This window comes from Equus przewalskii, chromosome X (assembly GCF_037783145.1).
Source record: "Equus przewalskii isolate Varuska chromosome X, EquPr2, whole genome shotgun sequence".
NCBI classification, from domain to species: domain Eukaryota; kingdom Metazoa; phylum Chordata; class Mammalia; order Perissodactyla; family Equidae; genus Equus; species Equus przewalskii.
In genome coordinates this window covers 52,385,962-52,399,281 of record NC_091863.1, presented here as the reverse complement: position 1 = coordinate 52,399,281, position 13,320 = coordinate 52,385,962, and the positions used below count along the sequence as shown (strand labels likewise).

The 13,320-nt window shown below is 37.9% G+C and overlaps 1 protein-coding gene across 2 annotated transcripts in view; it reads left to right on the top strand.

The window, feature by feature from the left end:
• Positions 1–13,320, top strand: part of OPHN1 (oligophrenin 1) — a 496,301-nt gene that overhangs the window by 81,949 nt on the left and 401,032 nt on the right. The gene's annotated exons all lie outside the window — the stretch shown is intronic.

Genomic DNA, 13,320 nt, shown 5'->3' with positions numbered 1-13,320 from the left:
ATGTCCCTTTTACCATTATATAGTGCTCATCTTTTTCTCTGGTTATCTTTTTTGTTTTGAAATCTGTTTTATCTGATATTGTTATGGCCACACCCTCTTTATTTTGCTTACCATCCCTTCACTCTGAGCATCTGTTTGTCTTTAAGCTGAGATGTGTTTCCTGGAGGCAGCATATTGTTGGGTCTTGTTCTTTAATCCATCCAGCCACTCTGTGTCTATTGATTGGTCAATTCAATCTATTTACTGTATAGTCACATTTAGAGTTATTATTGATATATGATGGTTTAATACTTCTATTTTATCTTTTGTTTTCTGGTTGTTCTATATTTCCATTCTTTTTCCTTTTATTTCTGTCTGCCATTTCAATTTGCTGGTATTCTCTGATGTTTTTCTCTTTATTTGTGATTTGTGACTCTGCTCTGAGTTTTTTTTTGTGTTTACCATGAGGTTTGTATAAAAAGTCTCATAGACAAGATAGTCCATTTTCTGATAGTCTCTTATCTCCATTAGCCTTTGCAGGTTCCATCCCTTTCCTCCTGCCCTTCTATGTTTTTGTTGTCACAAATTATCCATTTTTTTGTTAGTTTGTGACTAAGTTGAAGTGTTTTAGTTATTTGATGCTTTGTTTCTCTTTATCCCTTATGTTAGAAGTAAGTGTTTGCTCACCTATTCTGATATAGAGCTGCAATTTTATGATTTTTGTCTGTCTATTTATCTCCTTGCTCAAAGATTTGTAAACCTTTGCCTTTTTGTTTCAGATAGGAGGGCTCCATTAAGCATTTCTTGTCAGACAGGTGTAGTGGTGATGATCTCCCTCAGCTTTTGTTTGTCTGGGAAAGCTTTATTTCTCTGTCATATCTGAAGGATAATTTCGCTGGATAGTGTATTCTTGGCTGATAGTTTTTGTCTTCCATTATTTTGAATGTATCATTCCCTTCTCTCCTACTCTGTAAGGATTCTGCTGAGAAATCCCCTGAAATCCCCATGGGGGTTCCTTTGAAGGTTATTTTCTTTTTCTCTTGCTGCCCTTTTTCTTTGGAGGAAGATTAGCCCTGAGCTAACATCTGCTGCCAGTCCTCCTCTTTTTGCTGAGGAAGACTGGCCCTGAGCTAACATCTGTTCCCATCTTCCTTTACTTTATATGTGGGACGCCTGCCACAGCATGGCTTGTCAAGTGGTGCCTTGTCTGCACCTGGGATCCGAACCAGCGAATCCCGGGCTGCTGAAGCAGAACATGTGCACTTAACCGCTGAGCCACAGGGCCAGCCCCTCTTGCTGCCCTTAATATTTTTTCTTTGTTGTTGACCTTTGACAGTTTCAATAGTATATGACTTCAGAAGGTTGTTTTGCATTGAGGTAATTAGGAATTCTGTTGGCTTAATGAAGTTGCAGGTCCAGTTCTTTCCCTAGGTTTGAGAAATTCTCAGCTATTATTTCTTTGAATAAGCTCTCTGCTCCTTTCTCCTTCATTTCTCTCTCTGGGATACCTATAATCCTTATGTTATTTTTCCTAATTGAGTCAGACATTTCTCAAAGAATTTCTTCATTTAAAAGGAAAATCTTAGTAGTCTCTCCTCCTCCACATGAATCATTTCTAGGTTTCTATTTTTGAACTCACTAATTCTCTTGTCCATAAGATCTGCTCTATTTTTTATGCTTTCTTCATTTTTTTAAATCTCATTAATCCTCTTCTTCATATCTAGATTTTCTGTTCAGCTTTTTCTTTAGAGCTTCAATCTCTTTGGTGAAATATTCCTTCATTCATTAATTTTATTCCTGAGCTCATTGAACTTCCTTTCTGAGTTTTCTTGTAACTTATTGAGTTTCTTTATGACAGGTATTTTGAATTCTCTGGCAGTTAGATTGTAATCTTCTTTGACTTCAGGTTTTGTTTCTGGAGAGTTGTCATTTCCCTCATGTTTTGCTGTGTTAGTGTAGTTCTTCATCCTGTTTGATGAAGTCATCATTTGCCAGCGCATTTGTGGTAGTAATCACCTTTTCTTATTTGGGTATGACTTTGGTTATTTTTGTTCTCTTCACCTAGGTCTTGTATTCCTCCAGTGGCTCTCTGGTGACTCAAATATGCTGTCCTATGCACCTGTGCTTCTGTTCCTGGGTTGTCTTGAAGTTCTGATTGCACCACTTCCATGGGTGCTGGTTTCAGTGGTGTCATTGTTGCTTGGAGGGGTCTGGGGATGCGTGGGCTTGCAGCCCCTGCTGCTAGTTGAGCTGGTGTCAGGGTTGCCACCACTAGATGCTGGGTCACTTGTTCTACTGTGGTTCTTGATGCTTCTGGTCACAGATTACACCTGCCACTGTCATGGGGTGGGGACGTAGGGAGTGGTTTTTGTGTTCCTGCCACATTTACTTGTAATTATATATCAGACTGCTCTGCGTTTGCTTGGGCTGGGCTGCAGCCACTTGGCAGGGTCGATGTCAATAGTAATCGCTAATATATGGTGACAGCTTATTTTGTGGACTGGGATGAGTACTTGTATGTCTTATCTCATTTAATACATGTTACAACCCTATGAGGTAGGGACTGATATTATCCTCATTTTACAGATGAGAAAACTGAGGCATAAAGACATTTAAAACTTATTCAGAATCAAATGGGTTATAAGTGGTGAAGGCTGGATTCAAACCCAGTTCATCTGACTCCATAGCTTTTAACAAATCATCACGCTGTCACACTTTGTTCATGTGATAGGACCAAGAACACTTTTCCTTCCATTTTATCAGTGTGAGCTCTGATTTGAGAATTTCATCATAAACAGGTGAGTAAATCAGTATTTTTTGATCACTTGCTACACATAAGCACTGGAACAGAAGCAATGTGGCATGTAGAGAGGACCAAGACAGAAATCATATCCTCAAGAAGCTTTCAATCTAGTTGGTGGCTGGTTTATAATGTAGGGCCGTACTTGAGAGATGCCATACACATGCCACAGATAGTTGATACTGTTAAGCTGAGTGGAAGGAAAGATTAATGTGGGCTGCAGTGATTAAAGAAGGTTTCCAGAAAGAGGTAGGTTCTAGTTGAACCTATATGAGAATAAGATCAAAGGCATAGGGATGGGAAAGCCAGGAAGCATGTTGGGAAGACCTTGAGATAGGTTGGAGATGGTTGGGGTGAGACCATTGTGCAAGTCAGACTGCGAAAGGCCTTGTATGTCAGGTAAAATAGTTCAGTCGTTAATTTAATAGGTGTTTATTGAGCACTTACTATTTGCCAAGCACTCATATAGAAACTGGGGGTAGAGCAGTGGGAAAAAGACAAAAATTCCTATCCTCAAAGAACTTGAATTCTGTTTAGGGGAGTAGATGAAAAACAAATCAGTTATATGATCAGATGGTGTTATCAATCAAAGAAAGAGGGATAAGGAGTGTAAAGTGTAGGGAGTGGTGGCTGCAAATTTGAAGAGTTGGAAGTTTTTCCCTTAGATAGCCCCAAGCCATTGTCTAAGGTCTCATATTATGTTTTGGCATAGTGTTTATCCTTGGGATTACCTAAGAGAAGAAGTGCTTTAGAAGTGAGAAGTGAGGTGTGGAGAGACCTAGAGACAGGTAAGAAGATCAAGGGCAAGTGGGAGCTGGGCCTGGCTTCTCTGAATCTAGCAGCTGTGGTATAGTGGAAAGAGCACTGAATTTGGATCCATATGGTTTGGACTCTTGCCAATAACCTAGATCATTTCACTTCTCCAAACTTTGTTTCCTCTTCTGTATAGTAGGGATAGAGATACCTAACTAACAATTGTTATCAGGATTCTTTAAGATAAGATGAATGAAAATGTTCTTAGTTGTGTAATACTGTACAAATGTGAAGAGTTATTATTATGGACAGTGGCTGTGAAAATTGCATTTCTGTTCTTTTCAGTCTTTCCAGGATTCTGATACTAGCAATTTGATTTTTCGTGTCAACTATGTTGTAAATTAGAGTTTTAAATTGCAAAGTACAATTGGCACAAGGCACTCTATAAGATGTACTGTGCTAGACACTGGGAGTGCAGTAGTGACCAAGACTGCTTTTACCCCAGGATATTTTCCTTCTGCCTTGTTCAAGGCTGATGATGTGAAAGAAGGGAAACCTGGTTGTGGAATAGGTACTACATACAGTGGTGACCACACTCCTTCTGCATCCTTGTCCTGTATAGCAACCAGCCCTCCCATCACATTGAACCACATATCACTGAACCCTGATAGCTCTCTCTGTCTCCGTCTGTCTCATTCATTCATTGCACCTACAGTTCCTTCTGCCTGAAGCATCCTTCCCTGTCACATTTTTCTGACAGACTCTAATTCCACATCCTCAATGCACGTCTCTTCTCCTCAAGGAAGCCTTAATTGATATCTCTCTCACTATCAAAGTTATTGCACTCATTACAGTTGTCCCATGTGAGTCTCCATCACCGGAATGAGCTCCTTGAGGGCAGGGTTGTGCTTTGTTTCTCTCTAGGTCCCTGGTGCTTAGTGCTAGGATTGGCATTAAGGAAATGCTTACTGACTGACGGAATCATAACTATACAGATACCTAAGTCATATCTAGGAAATTCTTTAAGAGTTCTATGTTTATACATGTGTAATGAGATTAAATGTAAACCAAAGGCCCAGTGACTGAAGAGTATATTAGAGAGAGGCTGAGCCTTTGGTTTATGTTTAATTTCTGGATAACTGAAACTGCAGAAAGCAAAACTGTGAATAAAGAGGGACTACTGTAGTATGTGACCTTTTGAGATTGGATTTTTTCACTCACTTAATGCCCCTGTCATCTATCTAAGTGTATCAATAGTTTATTTCTGTTTATTGCTGAGTAGTGTTCCGTTGTATGAATATACCAGTTTGTTTATTGTACAGTTGAAGGGCATTTGGATTGTTTCTACTTTTTAATGATTAAAAATATAGCTGCTTTAAATATTGTCAAACAGATTTTCGTATGAATGTAAGTTTTCATTTCTAGAGGGTAAATGCCCAGGAATGGGATTGTGGGCTCATATGTGTATGTGTTTCATTTTATAAAAAAACTGCCTAGCCATTTTACAGAGTGGCTATACCAGTTTATATTCCCACTAACAATGTATGATAATTCCAGTTTCTCTGTATCCTTGCCAACACTTGGTATTATCACTATATTTTGTTGTAGCCATGCTGATAGGTGTGTAGTGGTATCTCATTTGGGCCTTAATTTTCTTTTCCTTAATGGCTGATTGATGTTGTCCATCTTTTTATGTGATTATTTGCTATCTGTATATTTTCTTTGGTCAAGTATTTTGCCAATTATCTAATTGGGTTGTTTGTTTTCTTACTTTTGGGTTTAGGGAGTCCTTTATGTATTCTGGATATTAGTCCTTTGTCAGATACGTAATTTGCAAATATTTTCCTCCTCTGTGCCTGATCTTTTTGAAAATCCACTTATTAGGATCTTTCATGGAGCAAAAGTTTTTACTTTTGATGAAGTCCAATTTATTTACTTTTTCTTTATGGATTGTGCTTATGAAGTCATGTCTAAGAACAGGTCACATAACCCTAGGTCACTAAGATTTTATCTTCTGTTTTCTTGAGGAAGTTTTATAGTTTTAGGTTTTACATTTAGATCTATGGTCGAATTTGAGGTTATTTTTGTATAAGGTGTGAGGTTTAGGTTGAAGTTTTTTTTTTTTTTGGCCTATGAATGTCCAATCACTCCACACCATTTGTTGAAAAACCTCTACCATTTCTTAACTGTGAGAAATTACTTAACCTCTCATGGCCACGCTTTTCTTTTTTCAGAAATGGGGATAATAATAGAACCTAACTCCTAAGGTTGAAGTGAAGATTCCAGACTATGTGTTTAAACGCCTAGCACACAGTAGATAGTAGTAGCCTTTGTTATTACTTATTTTACAGAATTTCAGATTTTGAGATTTCACTTTATGATTTGCAAAAGTTGATAACATATAATAAACTGTCCTTTTTAATCCCTTCCAAGGATGTTGGGGCACATGGGTCAGTGCTCAGGTAGGGTTCTGGCACATGGGTTGTATTGAGATGATGACTGAAATCACTTATGGTCAGGAAGTGATAGCAATTTCTACTTGAGAGGAGAGCTGAGGCCAAGGCTAGTTCAATACGAGGTGAGAGTATGTACCCAAAAGTAAGAAATAAAAAATGAAGTCAGATGTTATGGAAGTCAGGAGGAATTCAATAAATTCTTCCTGATTAAATGGGTAAGAGCAAAGGGGTTCTGGATTCTGAGTGTGAATAGAACAGTGTAGTGAGGTATACTCTTACTAAGTGCTGGCCTCATCACCTTGTTTAAAGGTGTTGGCCTTGGTTTTTCACTTCAGGGTGCCCTTCACTAGCTGTGTGGGGAGCCTTTTGCCCTCTGTTCTCCAAAAGAATCGAGACCAAGACTGCATTTTGTTGTGAGCACTGCTACTTCAGTGCCAATACCCAATAGCCTGGTGATGTGCCAAGTCCTCTTTGGGGAGTCTTTCTAAAACATATTACTTAGCAGAGCTGAAAAGGCTGAAGAATCTTCTCAGGATGCTGATTGTTGTCTGTGGTAGGTCTTGGTTTGAGAGCCATTTCAAAAGCTAGATACCACTGTGACTTTGTCAGTCCTCCCTATGTTCTCTGGCACTTCATGCCATCTTGGCTTCCCAGGAACTCTCCTTAGTCTCTCTGAGACAGAGCTGGCTGCTTCAATGTTTGCTTTTGTTTTTTTTTGTTTTTCACTTCCTCTTTGATCAGTGTTCTGAGATACTAGGTAAATTAATCTTTTGTGACAAGCATGTGCAAGATATCCTGAAAGGAAATAAGCTATTAAATGGAAAAGTTGTAGTCACATCCAGTCTGACCAGAGATCCCCATCAGTGTAGTCAAGTGTAAAGTTTTACTTGCTCGGAATAGTGTCATTGGAAACTGACAGTGCAATTGAAATTGCCTCTGGAAAAAAAAAAAAAAGAAATTGCCTCTGAGCTTCAGGATATGGCAAAACAAATACGTTTTATTGCACAGTATTTAAGACCAACTTAATGTGGTGGTTTATGTGTAAATCTCCAAGATAATAATGGCACCTGACTTCAGCCCTTTGCTGTTTAGAAAGCCCTGTGCTATTCCCTATTTCATTTGATTCTTACAACAAGGATGAGAGAGGTAGAGCAGGGGTTATTATTCATATTTTACAGATAGGAAAGCTGTCAGGGAGTTGGAGCAGGAGGGGACTGGGATATAATCCATAGTGGTCAAGAGCATAGGCTCTGAGGCAGATTGCCTGCTTTTTTTGAAGTTTTTAATTTTGGTGATATATATAAAAAAACGTAAAATTTGTGATTTTGAACACATGTAAGTATACAATTTGGTGGCATTAATTACATTCATAATGTTGTATAACCATCGCCACTGTCTGCTTCCAAATTTTTTCATCACTCCAAACAGAAACTCTGGAACCATTGAACAACTCCCTGTTACCTGCTCCCCTCAGCCCCTAGTAACCTCTAATCTATTTACTGTCTGTATGAATTTGCCTGTTCTAGATATTTCATATAAGTGGAATATAAGTGAAATCGTATAATATTTATCCTTGTATGTCTGGCTTCTTTCACTTAGCATAATGTTTTCAAGGTTCATCCATGTGGTAGCACATATTAATACGTCATTTCTTCTTATTGCTGAATAACGAATATTGTGTATTATTATGCAAAAAATATATACACACACACACACACACCCCTCCCACATATTTTTTATCCATTCATCCATTGATAGGCAATTAGGTTGTTTCCACATATTGACTCTTATGAATAGTGCTGCTATGAAGTTCATGTACAAGTTTTTGTTTGAATACCTGTTTTCAAACAAAACCTATTTTCTTTGGGTTATGTACCTAGGAGTAGATTTGCTGGGTCATATAGTAATTCTATGCTTAGCTTCTTTTCTTTTTTTTAAAGATTGGCCTTGAGCTAACATCTGTTGCCAATCTTTTCTTTTTTTCTTGTTCTTCCCAAAGCCCCCCAGTACATAGTTGTGTATTCTAACTGTAGGTCCTTCTAGTTCTGCTATGTGGGATGCCGCCTCAGCATGGCTGGATGAGCCATGCTAGGTCCACACCCAGGATCCAAACCGGTGAAACCATGGGCCGCCAAAGTGGAGCATGCAAACTTAACCACTCGGCCATCGGCCAGCTCACTATGTTTAGCTTTTTGAGGAACTTTCAAACTGTTTTCTATAGTAGCTGCACTATTTTACATTCCCACTAGCAATGTACAAGGGTTCTAACTTCTCCATATCCTCACCAACACTTGGTATTTATTTTTTATTGTAACCATCCTAGTAGGTGTGAAGGGGGTATATTGTTGTAGTTTTTATTTTCATTTCCCTAATGACTAAGGATGAGCATCTTTTCATATGCTTATTGGCCATTTGTATATCTTCTTTGGAGAGATGTCTGTTCAAGTCCTGTGCCCATTTTTAAACTGAGTTGTTTATCTTTTTGTTGTTGAGGCATAGGAGTTTTTTACATATTCTGAATGTTAACCCTCACCAGATATATGATTTCCAAAGATTTTCTCCCATTCTGTAGGTTGCCTTTTCACTTTTTTGATGGTGATGTCTTTTGATGCACAAAAGTTTGAAATTTTGGTGATATCCAATTTATCTTTTTTTGTTTGTTGCTCATGATTTTGTTATCATATCTAAAAATTCATTGCCATTCCAAGGTCATGCATGAAGATTTACCCCTATAATTCTTTTAGGAGTTTTATGCTTTTAGCTCTTAATTTATGTTTTATCATTTACAGTAATTTTTTGTATATGATATGAGGTAGGGGTCCAAATTCATCCTTTTTTGCATTTGGAAATACAGTTGTCCCAGCTCCTTTGGTTGAACAGACTGTTCTTTCTCCATTGAGTGGATTAGATCATTGAGTGGATCCTTGTCAGTTTTTGACTTAAAGTCTATTTTGTCTGTTATTAGTATATCCACCTCAACTCTCTTTTGGTTACTATTTGCATTGAATAGCTTTTTCTATCCTTTATTTCTTTGGATCTAAAGTGAGTCTGTTGTAGACAGCATAAAGTTGAATCCTGTTTTTTATTTTTTTTGTGAGGAAGGTTAGCCCTGAGCTAACATTTGTTGCCAATCTTCCTCTTTTTGCTTGAGGAAGATTGTCACTGAGCTAACATCTGTGCCAATCTTCCTCTACTTTATGTGGGACGCTGCCATAGTGTGGCTTGATGGGCTGTGCTAGATCTGTGCCAAGGATCTGAACCTGCAAACCCCAGGCCGCCGAAGTGGAGTGCACGAAGTTAACCATTACACCACTGGGTCAGCCCCTGGATCCTGTTTTTTAATGAATTCTATGAGGCTCCACCCTTTTATTAGTGTTTAGTCCATTTATATTTAAAGTAATTATTGATAGGTAAGCATTTACTTCCATCATTTTGCTATTTGTTTTCTATATGTCTTACACTTTTTTCTCCCTCCTTTCGTCTGCTAATGCCTTCTTTTATATTTATTGTGAACCATTGATCCCCTTCTCATTTCCTTTTATGTATATCTTCTAGGTGTTTTGTTTTTGGATGCTGTGGGGATTACATTTAATATGTTTAATTTGTAACAAATGAGTTTGAATTGATATGAAGTTAACTCCTTTAGCATACAAATCTCTGCTTCTTTAAAGAAGCTTCTTTAAAGCTCTCTTCTCTGGTGTATTGTTCTTGTCACAAATTATATCTGTATACACAGTGTGTTTGATAATACAGATTTATAATTATTTTTATGAATTTGTCTTTTAAATCATATAGGAAGTAAAAATGTGGAGTTACAAACCAAAAATACAATAATGTTAGCTTTTGTATTTGCATATATAGTTACATTTACAGGAGGTCTTTATATCTTCATATGGTTTTGAGTTACTTCATAATGTCCTTTTATTTCCACCTCAAGGACTTCCTTTAGCATTTCTTGTAGCAGAGGTGTACTACTAATGAACTATCTCAGCTTTTATTTATCTGGGAATGCCTTAATTTCTCCCTCATTTTTGAAGGATAGTTTTGCTGAATGTAGAATTCTTGGTTGACAGTTTTATTTTTGTTTTAACATTTTATGCCATCCTACTGTCTTCTGGCCTGCAGGGTTTCTGATGGGAAATTGGCTTTTAATTGTAATGAGGATTCCTTCTACATGACAAGTCACTTCTGTCTTGTTGCTTTCAAGATTCTCTCTTTATCTTTGGCTTTTGTCAGTTTGATTATAATGTGTCTCAGTGTTAGTCTCTTTAAGTTTATCCTCGAAATTTGTTGAACTTCCTGGATGTATAGATTTATGTCTTTCATCAAATTTGGCATGTTTTTGGCTATTACTTCTTCAGATATTCTTTCTGCCCCTTTCTCTCATCACTTTCTAGTAGTCACATAACGTTTATTCTTGTCTGCTTGATGGTGTCCCACAGGTCTTGACTTTTGACTCTGTTCACTCTTTAATTTCTATATCTTTAATAATATTCTCATTTTGTTCATACATCATTTCCCTGATTTTCCTTAGTTCTGTGTTTTCCTTTAGCTCTTTTAGCATGTTTAAGACAGTTGTTTTTTGAAGTCGTTGTCTGGTAAATCTGATATGTGGACATCTTCATGGATAGTTTCTGTCAATTAATTTTGTTCCTTTGAACATGCAATGCTTTCTTGTTTCTTTGTATGCCTTGTGATTTTTTTGTTGAAACCTGAACATTTGAATATTATAAGGTGATATATAACTCTGGAAATATGATTCTCTCTCATCCACAGGATCTTTTTTTTCACTCTTTTGGCAAAGACTGCATCCTTTGTCCTTGTCCTGTGTGGTCACTGAAATCTCTATTCCTTAGCTTGTGTTCAGCTAGCATTTTGACACAGATTTTCTTGAATTCCAGGAACTAAAAACAAATACACAAACACCTCTCCTAGTCTTTCCAGATTGACTGTGTGCTGTGGCTATCCTTCAACAATTAGCCAGGTTTGCACTGAGACTAGGGATTGGCCCAAGGTGAAAGTTTAGGGTCTTCTCAGGTCTTTTCTGAGTATGTGTCTTGCCCTGGGCATGCATGTGGCTTTGTAAATTCCCCATATACATAGTTGCTTTTGAATATCCTAATTTCCCAAGGAAGCTCTTGCTTAGCTTTTGCTCCCATGCCTTAGGCAGTGTATTATATAATTTAACTGTAATCTTTTGCCTCATGCATCTGAGGACTGTTAGTTCAGCTTGCAGTATTTTTGAGCCTTGCCCACCACTTGAACAGCCTGAGTTCTAAGTTAGGCTAAACAAACACAAATTCCTGAGCTCAGTCTTTCAGGCGGCTCCCAGACATGTTAGAACAGAAATACACAACAATTTGTGAGTGAGATCTGCTCTGTTTCTTCTGGAGCCATGGGCCTAGGTCCCACACTGGGAACACAGGCTGTCACCACTCTAAGACTAAAAATCTCATTGTGCCAGAGAGACGGTGAGTAAAAAGCAAATAAAAACGCCACAAAACTTTCCTACTATTTTTAGCTTGCCTTGTTCTTAATTCAGCATTTACTTTGTTGCTGTAAACTTTTGACTGTTTTCCAGAGTTCTGATAAAATTGGTTCTGACATTTTCTGCTTGTTTTTAATGTTTCTGGGTGGGGGAATGGGGTGAGAGTTTGGAGCTGCCTACTCTGCCATTTTGCTCATGTCACTCTCTGACTATGGTTTTAAACCCAGACTGCCTAATTTTTAATCCTGGCTCCACTACTTACTAACTCCATAACCTTGGGCTGTTTACTTAACTTCTCTGTGTTCTATAGAAAAAAATTGGGTATAATTATATCACCTACCTCAGAGGGTGATTGTAAGAATTAAATAAAAATATCCATTTAAAGGGGGCTGGCCTCATTGCATAGTGGTTAAGTTTGGCATGCTCTGCTTTGGTGGCCTAGGTTTGTGGGTTTGGATCTGGAGCATGTGGTGGTGACCCACCTATAAAGTGTAGGAAGATTGGCACAGATGTTAGCTCAGGGCTAGTCTTCCCCAAGCAAAAAAGAAAGGAGGAAGATTGGCAACAGATGTTAGCTCAGGGGTGATCTTCCTCAGCAAAAAATAAAAAAAAGACAAAAGACAAAATCTATGTAATGCCCGTAGAACATTGTGTGGCACATGTTAAATGCTCAATAATTATTATCTATCTTCTAAAATTGCACCATAATTTTGTGTACCACTAAGAAAGAAAAAGTGTTGTCAATTAAGATATGACATGCCATTGTTAGTGAAATGTACCTTGGTTTTAGAGATATTAAAATACAAAAATATGTCTAAGAACTGATGAAGTATGGTGTCGTCGTCATCATCATCATCATCATCATCATCATCATCATTGTGATCACCAATCATCACCTGGTTCAGTCTTTACATTTTGAGGCAGAGCAGCTGAGGCCCAGAGAGTGTAAGTGAGTTGCTCACGCATATGTCGGAAGTTATGTCTTAACAAAATCTAGAATCCAGGTCCCCTGATTCTTATTCCAGTTACCATGTTGTCAGGGGCCCAGTTGTCTCTTGCAGCTAGCAGTTTGCCTTATGAATAATGTCCTGCTAATCTCTCAGTATTATAGGTATGTTAGATGTTTGTCAGCAGTGAGTTCAAAGTTGAAAGAAAAGGAGGAAGTAGGATATTGTGAGCATTTTTTGTTTTTTAGAAGAATTTGCTAACAGCTGTCAGGATGAGTTGGGTCTCTTCTAACAGCATAGGTTGTGGGACTCAAAATCGGCTGTCATTTTCTTGTCATGACGTCTTAGGTGGCCATTTAACCTCTTTGACCTTAATAGTTTTAGAAATCTCAAAAATAGGAATAACTACTATTCCATCGAGTTGTTTAGAGGGTGAAATGATATCCCTTCTAAGTATAGTGATTGGTACATGGTAAATAACCACTAAATACTAGTTCTCTTTTCTACTTCTTGGAGAGAAGTTGATTCACTGACTTTCTCCCTTCTCACCTCAAACCTTGTTTATGATTATGATTGTGTAGAATTAGATCAGCATTATTGTTTTTGGTGAATTTGTTTGTGCCTGTGGGAAAAGGTAGCAGCTGTAAGCTGTAATTGTCTAGAGAGATATTCCTATTGCTGAGTGAGGAGGAGAGCACAGCTGTTTATGGAAAATGAACATAATGAAAATTGTTTCATGTCAGCTGGTACATTGTGAGATTTTTGCTTCCTGTTGATGTTTTCTTCAGAGGCTGCCTTACATTAAACATGCCCCCTACCCATTTGCTGCACTGGTCTTCTCCCAGTGTCCCCAACATGCTATATCCTTTTGTGCTTTGCTCACATTGTTTCTCTCTG